General features: G+C 41.6%; 1 protein-coding gene across 1 annotated transcript in view; it reads left to right on the forward strand.

Moving 5' to 3' along the window:
• abhd17c (abhydrolase domain containing 17C, depalmitoylase) overlaps positions 1 to 12151 on the forward strand; it is a 90069-nt gene that overhangs the window by 56495 nt on the left and 21423 nt on the right. The window lies entirely within an intron of this gene.

Here is a 12151-nt window from a genome sequence, read left to right on the forward strand (position 1 = left end):
TCCAAGGTGGCATCCCCAGTGCTAGTGATTCATGGTACAGAGGATGAAGTGATTGACTTCTCCCATGGCTTAGCCATGTACGAGTGCTGCCCACGTGCCGTCGAGCCCCTCTGGGTGGGTGGGAGCAGGCCATAATGACATTGAACTCTATGTACAATACCTGGAGAGACATAAGCAGTTTGTTCCCTTTGAGCTTTCTACATCTTGAGTGGCTCACTTCAACAGTCTTCTCCTTATCAGCGGCCAACTTCATCCCCAAAGGTTGACAGCGCTGTAGTAAACAGATCACATAGCATTCCTGTGTCTTTGGTGATACTTTAGAGATGGAATGAAAGGTACGCTGGCAGAGCATGTGTTAAGTGCAAGGCATCGGTCAAGCTAGGCCAGCTCAGGCTTGCGGTTTAGACTGTGATACTGTCACCAAACCTGATGCTTGCATCTGTACACGTGGACACAATTTGACAGCTAGCCTGGGCCAAGACACTCTTTACACCGGTTGTCACTCTCAGACCATTTTCCACTCCAGCTCTATTTCCTTCCCTTTGTCTGATTCCCCTTATCTATTTTGTCGAATCAAGAACTCCAGTGTGTCACATTTACTCATTTTTCTCACTTTATACTCTGAGAGTCTCTGACATGTTCAAACTTCACCTTAAGTAACAATTTAAGTATGTGCATTTTTTTTGTATTCATGTTTTTATTTTCAGGACTGATCAAACAAATGCACTGTGATTGTGCAGCTACTTTCAGGAATTGTATAGTCTGTGCCCTCTTACAAGCATTACATTTTTTTCTTTCTTTTGAGAGTAGTTTTCCCCCCTTTTACCCCTTTTCTAAATCAAAGGGATCTCTTACATATCTGAACTTCTATAGCTGTGATTTTTGTTGCCCTAATGACCGCTCTCTGGTCCAAGAAAAGGTACAGTACATATAAATATTGTATGTTAACAAACAATTCAGTCATCAACATTGCAGCTCCCATGATTTTGAAAATGCTATCCTTAACAAAATAGAGCAGTATGAGGGACACCTTTTTGTTAAGATTTACAGCTTATGAGAATGAAGAAGGGAGTCTGTTTCCTGATCTTTTAAAGGCTAACGGTACCTGCTTGTTACATTTTCCTTCACTGAATTGCAACGTGTGATCCATGTCAAACATGTCACTTTTTTGGGTGTACCTCTTCTACTTTTACAGTCCAAATCAAGCTTTGCTCTCAGAAAGTTGTCGATTATGGGGGGGGCTCTTGCGATGTCTCGGCAGACTTTTGAGATGCAGTCAGTCAAACACTGTGAAAGCTGGGAAAAACAATTAAATATTTGTAAGCTACTGGTACTACACCAAGGATGTTACTCTGTCCACCAACATGCATCCCAGACTCCCACTGGGTGGGCAGCAGTCCAGCTGTAACTTCCGAAAAAAATGTTGCTCGCTGACCCCCTGTGAAAGTTTGCTGTTTCTTTTAGGATGGAACTCCAAAGACATAAGAGCAGAATATTATGAGATGAGGCCAATTTGTACTGACAGCGTTATTTTTTTTCCCTAGCATGAGAAAAAACTAAAAAAAAAGGCCCACAAAACTAGGAATTAAAATGATTACACCAAAAAGTCAAACACTGAGTATGGAGTATAATGCTAAACATTTGAAAATGAGAGCAGTCATCATGCTTGATGGAAATAAAGCAATTGTGATGATTGTGAAGTGATTTTTTTTTCATGTTCGTGGTATCTGATTGACTAGTCTTTTTTTTGCCATTTTAAATTTCATTCCGTTTCATTCCCCCACTTTAGTTTTAGTAGCTGTTTTGATACTTGATATTTCTATAATTAGTATTTTGAATGATGCTAGATTGTTAGTCTATAAAATCACACATCATTATTATGTGTACATTGTGCTGCGTAGTCTCACTGACACTGGAATTACTTATGCAAGTATAAAGCAAATGACACTAGAAAGAGCAGATTTTGGTCATATCAAATGTAATATGCCTTAATTGTTTTTGAAATGATGACAAAACGAAGTTCACCAACAGTGACGGACGCTTACCTCCTATGGCGTCCGGCCGGCTGTCGGCAATATCAAAGCCGGCAAAACACACCACAACGATAGACAGCGACGCTGACCATTAAAGTACCTTCTATAAGATGTAATACCCTTCCATACCATCGGCGGCGGTAGTCACCATTTCTCATGGTTAGAAAACTCCAACCGGAAAGATGTTTACTGGGGGCTGATTACAACAACGTAAACAATGGATTCGGCTCTACTCTTCGCTCACAATGAACTCCCACGCGAAGTAAAACATCACGTTCTTGACACGGTATTGTGAAATACTTGTGAAAAACCCTCGCTCTTGTACTTGTAAGAAGATTAAGGCAGCAGAGGCGTGCTTCACTGTTTTTCCGCCTTTGTCACTTCACGTTGGTGCTCCGCGCGTTGATTTTACTAGCTAACAGCCAATCAGAGTAACCAAATGTCACAACTGGCGACGCCGATTCAACATTCGTAAACGCCCCCAAGACGCTTACAGACAGGATACGACACTACGACGGTGGCCACTACACCAATCAGACAGCGCTTAAAGACACAACGACGCTTAACGACCTCCAACGTCGGTTTGATGTATCAGGGCCTTAAAAGGAACTTAACCAACTGATTATGAAAAATATCACTTCACCTTAGATTAGCAGTGTCAAACTCGTTTTTGCTGCAGGCCACATTGTTGTTATGGTTTCCTTCGGGGGGCCATTGTCTGAACCCAAATAAATGTATGATCACATGTTACATATGTATCACAAAAAATGGATGGATGTCTCGTTTTGAAATCAGAGGCTAGTAAAAACGGTTTGTTAAAATATTGTTTCATTTATTTTAAAAGGGACATTGGCAAGAAAAAATGCTTAACTTATATCTCAACGTTCGATTTGCAATTTTGATATTTTAGTAAGAAAAAGAAGTTGATGCACATAATTTGCTTTTGAGGAGCCACATAAATTGATGTGGTGCGCCGGATCTGGCACCGGGCCTTGGGTTTGACACCACTGAGATGGTACTGTGAAACCTATTATCGAAATTACGTCAAACTGTAGGCCATTATAAAACCATTATTAAATGTTTAGGTTTGTGAGCCAGATTATTGTGGTCAGCCATAGCATTAGCTGCACTATTGTAGGGCTGTCACAAATTAATCTTTTTGGAATCAATTATTCCATTCGATTACTTGGGGAATCTATGGTTATTTTTATTATTATTATCGTCATCATTATATACATGTATATATACATATACAATATGTATATTGTCACTGTCGAGCGGAATCCTAGTACTGTCAAAATGACAACTTTACAGGAAGTAAAAACAAAACAAAAGAATACCAGCTTGTTTGAGTTACCAGGCATCTCTTTATTTAAGTTGTATTATATATTATATTGCACACTCAGCCCACATAATACCACCTAATAAAATACATTGAATCGCTAATTTAACACTGGCATTTGATTAAGATAGTACAAACACAAAGCCGGTGGCGATCTGCGATCATGTGAAGCCCCCACTGTGCAAAAACACTTTGAAAACGTCACAAAAGCAAAAGTCTGCCCTGCATCTTCACAAACACCTAAAAGCGGAAGTCAACCCAAATAAATTTTTTTCAAGTACCGTATGCAGTATGTTCTATGCAAGCCCACTAGTTGAAACAAGGCATTCTGAATAGTGCGTTTGTGGAATAAGAGTTAATCCACTCAGTTTTAGCCATCTCTGGGGCGGCCATTTTGTCACTTCTGTCGACTGAAAATGACATCACAACTACTCAGGGCTCAGGTAACGACCAATCACGGCTGACCTCTTTTCTGAAGTTGAGCCGTGATTGGTCTCAAGCCATGAGTGATGCAATAAATAAAACAAATGAGGCAACTAACCCCATCTATTAAGTGGATATTAATATGAAACGGAGACCTCATGACACACGAGAGTCCTTCTACAATGAAGCATCACAGGGATCAATTTTAACCAAACAAGCTAACCTTAATATTTTCAATTATTGTCTAAAAAAAAAAACACACCCTGACATTAAATACAGGTGACAATTATGCCACACAGCTTCTGCAAAACAAGGAAACTGAAGCAGTTTTGCCACGATTTAGTAACACTTCTTAAACACTAGTTCTGTTCAAGAGCTACAGTGTATTTGTGTATTTGCTATTTTCACCGCTTTAAATTGGCTAAAAAAGTGGGAACGGACCATTAGTGTCGATTTATGGGGGAAAAAATGAATTTGACCAAGATTTCTGTCAATCCGTCACTGATGGACGCTCGTTTTGCTGACGGTTAACGAATGACGGGAAAAATTTGAAGGTATATGGATTAAGCATAGACGGAAACCCCTTTATTTAGTCCGCCATTCGTCTGCAGACCGTCATTAGTCTATATTTTGCGGTTAGGCTTCGATAGCCGCGGCGAGCGTGGTGAGGAAAATAATGAGTTGCTGTTGCGTACGGGACAGATTTCAGTGAGGGACCAGGCTTCCAAAGCGCAGTGAGTGACTATTTCTGTTCAAATATTGTCCAGGGTGGGGGATGGGGCTTGTGAAAGTTTAGTCGAAAACGGCGATGGACGGCCGTTTAAAATTAGAAGCGGACCGGCCTATAGTATATGCTATTTTTTTTTTTACCCCGGGAAAAAAAAGGCGAATGACGGACGACGGAAGGGTACCCATGCTGCAGACGGATGACGATTAACGGACGCTCAATTTGTAGTAAAATTCCCAGCTCTGGTAATTAATACTTGTTGTAATACAAACAGCCACGGCTTGATGAAGTGCAGCAAGTGATATTTTTAATCATCATTGAAAATGTTTTTACATGAAAATGACCTTTCGAACTAAAAAGATTGGGGGTCTGCATTTATTTTAAAATATATGTGTGCACATGTATGTGTGCAACGTGCATTGTTGAACGGTCACTGCTAAGTAAATAATTCTGTGAGTGATTTATTCTCTCAGCATTGATATCAAATATGTATACAGTCTAACACATGCAGTCCTGTAATATTCCTGACAGAATTTTAAAAATAGGAAAATTAATATAAACTGTTTAGGAAGGAAGGAAATACAAAATAATTTCTCTCTGCCACTACAAATAGTACTGTATGTGGTGTATGTGTTAATCTATCAAATCACTTTATTTATCCGGTTGGAACTTCATTTGACAGACAGAGAGGTCCAGCAACTAAACATGACCAATCACACATTTTTCATCATAACAGAAAATAAAAAATGAATAAATCAATCAATGGAATTAAAAGCAACGGCAATTATAGGGCAACAACGTATTTTAGATCAGAATCAAGAGCAGTCATCAGCCATTTAGGAGGAGGGTCGAGGTGGGGAGAACAGTAGGGATAGAAGAGGCCTATACTATGTCCTGATGGTAACCGGATGTAGTGAGAATGCAGTATTTGTTGAATGTTGTGCTTACATTTTTTTTGAAAAGCCTGAGTCTTTTTCTATATAAAAGACAAAAATAACACTTTTGCTTTTGCTCCAATTTTTTGAGATAAGTCTAAAAAAATTTCCACATAATCACAATATCACCATTCCTCTCAAATATTGTTAACAAACTAGTCTAAATCTGTGATAGTGAGCACTTCTACTTTGCCGAGATAATCCATCCCACCTCACAGGTGTGCCATATCAAGATGCTGATTAGACACCATGATTTTTGCACAGGTGTGCCTTAGACTGCCCACAATAAAAGGCTACCAACATGGGGATCGCCATAGAAGAATCTTGCCAAGGGCACCACATTGGCTTAGGCCGGCCTGATTAATATCCTCCTCACCAACATCCATGTGACTGCTCCTGAGTGTTTTTTTTAAATAACTTGCTGCCATTCAAGACTGCACATCTTCTTATCAGTCATCTACTCTCCAATGAAGCTGTATAATAAAACAAAAAAAGGTTATTGATATTAAGGATGAAGTGTTCAATTATTTTGCAAGCAACGAAAGAGTGCAAAGTTTGAAGAAATACTGTTAAATTTGACTGGGTTGCTTCATAGCCAGCTAGCTCCATAACAGTGGTTATTCATACACTCGAAAAATCACTGTTTGTTTTAACGATCTGAAGCTAGTTGTTGCTATTAGCCGTCCCATTATCCTACCTTTAGCCGGGGAAGGAAGAAGGGGGCGTAAAGTTCCAATCTGCATGCTGCTGCTGCAAGCCGCCAGCTCTCTCCCTCCAGAGACACGAGTTTAGCGTCGCTATATGTCCGAAACATAACCAGTCGGGGTTCGTGTGCGCATTCATGCTCTTGTCCACTTGAGCTTGTGAAAGTGGAGGAGCATTCGCCACGGTATTTTGGATTTTGTGGAGGTGATTATAATGAGATCACGTTTTTTGTCAATAAATCTACTATTGTGCAGAACATTTTTATACTTTCACAGGTTGAAGTGGACAAGAGTAGTAATGTGCATTTGCATTTTGGTGGCGCGAGCGGTCACCGTTTTAGACAACAGAACTGACAAAGCGAGCAATATTACCACGCTTGGCTCCCTCGCGTGACGTGGACAGCTGAGACCGAAAACACAACATAAGCCACGCCCCAAAAAGGGGCGGGGAAATTTGTCGTTAACCTAATCACAAAAAAAGCCCTTAAATCATTACAGAGTCTTTTGAGGTGGGCATTTTGATACCAATGCCATTTTTACATGCAAAGTGTATAAGTGCCAATGTTCAGCTCACCCAAGTGTCTCTTTAAGCAACCTCAAGAACCGATTTACATCTGCTCCTGTTCTCATTGATCCGGACCAGTCACGTCAATTCACTGTGGAGGTGGACGCTTTTGAGGCGGGAGTGGGGGCCATGCTCTCCCAACGACTGCTTAAGGATGTTTAGATGCACCCACGTGCCTTCTCCCGCAATCTCTCCAGCAGAGCGCAATGACAGTATCAAGCGACCGAGAATTCTGGGCCATGAAACACACCCCTTTATATTCTACATCATGAAAAGCTGCACGTGCATAATTGGTGCAAAAGAACGGTCGACACACGTTGCTTGGCTGGGAAAATCGTTGTTATAGTTTTTGAATTGTTTAAAAAAAATATCAGCATGCCAAGCTGTTGAGTGTATGTGTGTGCAAATTGAAGTGGAAAGGAGTTAAATTTGTTCTTAAAGCGGAAGTCAACCCAAACATATTTTTTTCAAGAATATGTTCCCAGCAGGCCCACTAGTGGAAACAGGGCATTCTGATAAATATTGCCTTTGTGGAATAAGTGTTAATCCACTCATTTTTAGCCATCTCTGGGAGCAGCCATTTTGTCTTCTGTCGACTGAAAATGACATCACAACTGCTCACAACGACCAATCACGGCTGACCTGTTTTCTGAATCAAAACCCACCGGTTCAAACTCGGTTCAAACCCTCCTTTAAATGCTGATGTCCTCTGCACTATCTTTATTTATAGCTGTTGCTTTTTAACGCTATGAAACGTAAATCTGAGCAATGAAAAAAAGAGCAATTGACTCCCTTCAGACTAAAATTAACACTTACAAATATAGTTAAGGTGGAAGTCAACCCAAACATATTTTTTTCAAGAATATGTTCTATGCAGGCCCACTAGTTGAAACATGACATTCTGATTAATGTTGCACTTGTGGAATATGAGTTGAGCAGCAAAATGCACCCGTTTTTAGCCATCTCAGGGGGCAGCCATTTTGTCACTTCTGTCGATTGAAAATCACATCACAAATGCTCATGGCTCAGGTAATGACCACCCAGATAGCAAAATATGGGTGAATCAATGTTGAAATACAGTTTGGCTTGTTGAATCTACGTTGAAACCTAAAGTAGAAATTATACAGAAAGCTCAAGGTTGATAAAATGTTGGGTCAACGTTTGCTTTTCAACCATATATCACACAACATCAATGTTGATTCAACCATCATCTAAACCAGAACCTACATGTACTTTTTGTTGATTTGTTGTTAAATCAATGTTAAGGAAACAACATTAATTCAGCCGTCATCTAAATTGGAATTAAATGTGACAATAAAGCTTAAAATAAGACTAACACAAATCTTGGGTTCACCCACTACAAAATGTTAGCTTTTTCATTACTTACCCAAATGTATGAAAAACCTATGAAACATGTTAGATATTAAAAAAATGTATTAGAAGAGATCAAAATACTTTCAGTAAACCCCAGCCTCTGTATTTGGCCATACACAAAATTATAGTGAGTGTTTCAAATAAGATCATTTAGTTTTAGTCATATTTTAGTAATCTGAAATGTTTGCTTGTCAACCACGTATCATAAGATTTAAATCGACTAAATCTAAAGTGATTGACTGTAAGAACAACAGTCCATATTGCTGTGAAAAAATATTTTTCGAACATAACACATAACATAACAATCCTCCCAATAAAGAACAATACCACAGTAAACTAAGGTTGACTTGGGTCCGAGGCAGTAGCATGCATTGGGATGCTCGCTTTATGCTCATGAGCGAAATGAAGGCAATGCTTCCCAGGTGTACAAAAATCTTTCTGGGTCAGGGCGCAGTCAAACTGTTGAGCAGCAACTGAAAGACAAGATTAAAATAAATAAATAACCAGGAGTCAGCAAGTTAAAACACTTGACTGGAAAGTGCAAATGACAAGCCTGGTTCCATCCAAGCACCTCTAAAAATACTTAAATCTTATAGCTTGCAATTTTACCATCACCTAATTCTAGTCTCATCTTTTTGTAAGATTTAAAGCTAGAGTTGACGATGCTGGATTGCAAGATTTGAAATATGCATTTCAACTCATCCCCCTCTAAACACCTCCTACTCCATCCATTGATTCGACTAATCCCACATGCCCACAAACATGAACGCGCTTGCCTGTCACACGTCACAGTGCAGAAAATGAGACGATCTCATTAACTTCTGAAGTATATTTATATATTCATTCATTATGTTCATTATCCATACCGCTTATCCTCACAAGGGATGCTGGAGCCTATCCCAGCTGTCTTTGGGCAGTAGGCGGGGGACACCCTGAATTGGTTGCCAGCCAATCGCAGGGCACACAGAGACAAACATCCGCACTCACAATCACACCTAGGGGCAATTTAGACAGTCCAATCAACTTACCATGCATGTTTTTGGAATGTGGGAGGAAACCGGAGTACCCGGAGGAAACCCACGCAGGCACGGGGAGAACATGCAAACTCCACACAGGGAGGCCGGAGCCGGGATCGAACCCACGATCTCTGAACTGTGAGGCGGACGTGCTAACCAGTCGACCACCGTGCCGCCCATATTTATATATTGAGGTAATAAAAAAAATTGGTGAATGTGAACACTTCATTTTAATATATTGTAAATCCCACAACCACTGGCCGTCTCCTCATGCTTTTGCATCGGTGGCTGTGGAGATTTTTAAGATAAATGGACTGCCGGGAGGCACGAGGAGGAATGATTTTACGCCACAAAAGAAACTACTTCAGAGCATTGTGCTTAAAAACAACTGTGTTGTCATAGTAAGTAGTTTACTTGTGAGATAACTCACCAAACATACAGTCTTGAATCGTTGTCTCTTTGAACGCCTTCTTGCCGCTGGAACGATGCTGTCTCTTTCGGATCAAACATTTGGTAGTTTCCATCATAGAGAAAAACAAATTCCGTAACATTTATAAAAATGGCAACTAGTGCGATTTAAATTTGTCTAGAAAGACATTTCATTGTCGAAGCAAATTAGACAAATACATGACATACCATTTGGTGTATGTTGTGGGGCACCATGTGAGTTGTAATACTGCATCGCACCGTATTCTGATATCCCTATGGAAACAAAATCCTCAAAAGTAGCAACAAATTCTGATATTGTTGTTGTGTAGCTCGGGATCCTGATCACAAAATCTGAATTGTAAACCATACTATGCAAAACAATACTACTCCTGTGTCCCTGTCACCAACTTTATGTAGTGAAAGAGTACAGCAAAACTATGGTATAATACCAGAGAATGCGATTGCTTGTTGTTGGGTTTCTCGCTGCGGATTATGCCACTGTGGAGTCTTCTGATTGTGGTAATGGGCACCAGTGCTACTGCCACGTCCTGATATCCCAGGATCAGATATTAGCATGATGCTAACGTCAAAAGTGAGTAAATGTATGATTTCCATTCAGCTAGGATTTCCCCGCATTGCATCAGGAGGTGGTTCTGCTGGCACCTGTCCACAAAACCCTGAGTAATTTCTCTGTATTCCCGATCATCTCCGCCTGTGATGATGCCGACAAGTAGGTGGAGGCTGCAGCAGGAGAGACTGAGTGGGGGCAAGCATCTGATCGAACCTATTGAAAAAGAGGTTCAGCTCATTTGCCCACTGCAGGTACCCCCCAGTCCGGGTCTTGTCCATGGCCTGAGATGGTCTTCAGGCCCTCCAGACTGCCCTGGCATTATTCTGCAGCAGCTGCTCCTCCATCCTCTTCCTGTAGGAACCTTTCCCCTCTCTAATCCTCCTCCTTATCTGGGGCTGCACAATCTTCCGCTCCTCCTTGTTGCCTGACGTAAAAGCCCTCTTCTTCTCCTTCAGCAGAGCTTTTATGTCTGGTGTGATCCAGGGTTTGTTGTTGGAGAAACACCTTACTGTCCTAGTGGGTATTGTGTTCTCCATGCAGAAATTTATATAGTCTGTAAAAGTGTCCGTTAGACTACTAATGTCTTCCCCGTGAGCATCGCTGAATACTTCCCACATACTGAAGCAGTCCTTTAAGGCCTACTCTGCCTCGCCAGACCATCTCTGAACCGTGCGGGCCACAGCTGGATACCTGCGGACCAGAGGTTTGTACACAGGCTGGAGAGCCACCAGGTTGTGATCAGCTTTGCCCAGCGGGACGAGGGGCAGTGATGTGTATGCCTCCTTGGTGTTGGCATAGAAAAGGTCCAGTGATTTACTGTCTCTGGTGTGGCAGGTAACATACTGTGTGAATGAAGGCAGAGAGGAGGAAGGGGAGGCATGATTGAAGTCACCAGAGATGAGTAGCAGGGCATTTGGGTGCTGTGTTTGTTGCCTGCTCACGGCTGCAGTCAAGACATCACAGGCTGTGGACATAGACGGTCACCGCGATCACATGACTAAACTCTCGCGGGATGTAGAATGGCCTCATGCCAACAGCTAACAGCTCAATATCCCTGCTGCAAAGCTGCTCCTTAATCGTGATGTGCCCAGGATTCCACCATCTATCGTTCACAAACACAGCCAGCCCTCCTTCTTTCCTCTTACCACTCTCCAGCGTGCTTTCCGCGCGTATGATTTGGAAGCCGTCCAATTCTACGACTGCGTCCGGCGTTAGCCATGACTCCGTGAATAGCATCAGGCTAGCCTCCCGGAAGCGCCGTTAGCTCGTCAATCTTGTTGGGGAGAGATCTACCATTCCCCTTGATAACAGACGGGAGGACAGGATGGTATCGTCTCCTCCTTTCCCGGCGTTTAACCCCCGCACGAGATCCCCTTCCTCCTCAGCTCACGGAGGATATCGGGTCTCGCCCCGTGAGCCGGCGCGGGGTTAGCACGGAGTGCTAACAGCTGTAAACAATGGGGGCACGGCTCAGAGCCAAGTCTCCGGACACGATCTCGCAAAAAAAAGCCACCAGCAGCAGCAAGAATACCGCAATTTAGGTGTCCATTGCTATGTGAAAAAGGTATGAGGTAGAATAATAGTAAGGAACAAAAACACCAGAATATAACATGCCAGAATATTATGTTTTGTGACTGCTGCCTGACTGACTCACCGATTTTCTTGGATGGAGAGTGCCGGTAGGCACCAGAAACTAACAGACAAAAACAGAACTACAAAGGGGCAATTGGAAAACAAGTTGTGACCCAAACATGATACAAAGTGCTCCATCTAAAAGCATGACACACTCATATTTAATATACCATTCCTACCATGTTGTGGAGTCTTGGGAGTTTTCCAGTGTGGTGTTATACCTGAAATTCATGCACATAATTTAGACAATGTGTCTTCTGCAGTATGCATGATGCCATCTACCTCCTCAGAACAAACATCTGATTTTGGTTCACTTACCATTATTTTGATCAGTTTCCAATTCTGCTAGGCTTGATACTGGTATGAGATCCTGAAAGAAAGGTAGAAAAAAAAGTCAAAA

This window comes from Filicampus tigris, chromosome 3 (assembly GCF_054856515.1).
Source record: "Filicampus tigris isolate MCC_2025a chromosome 3, RoL_Ftig_1.0, whole genome shotgun sequence".
In the NCBI taxonomy this organism is placed as follows: Eukaryota; Metazoa; Chordata; class Actinopteri; order Syngnathiformes; family Syngnathidae; genus Filicampus; species Filicampus tigris.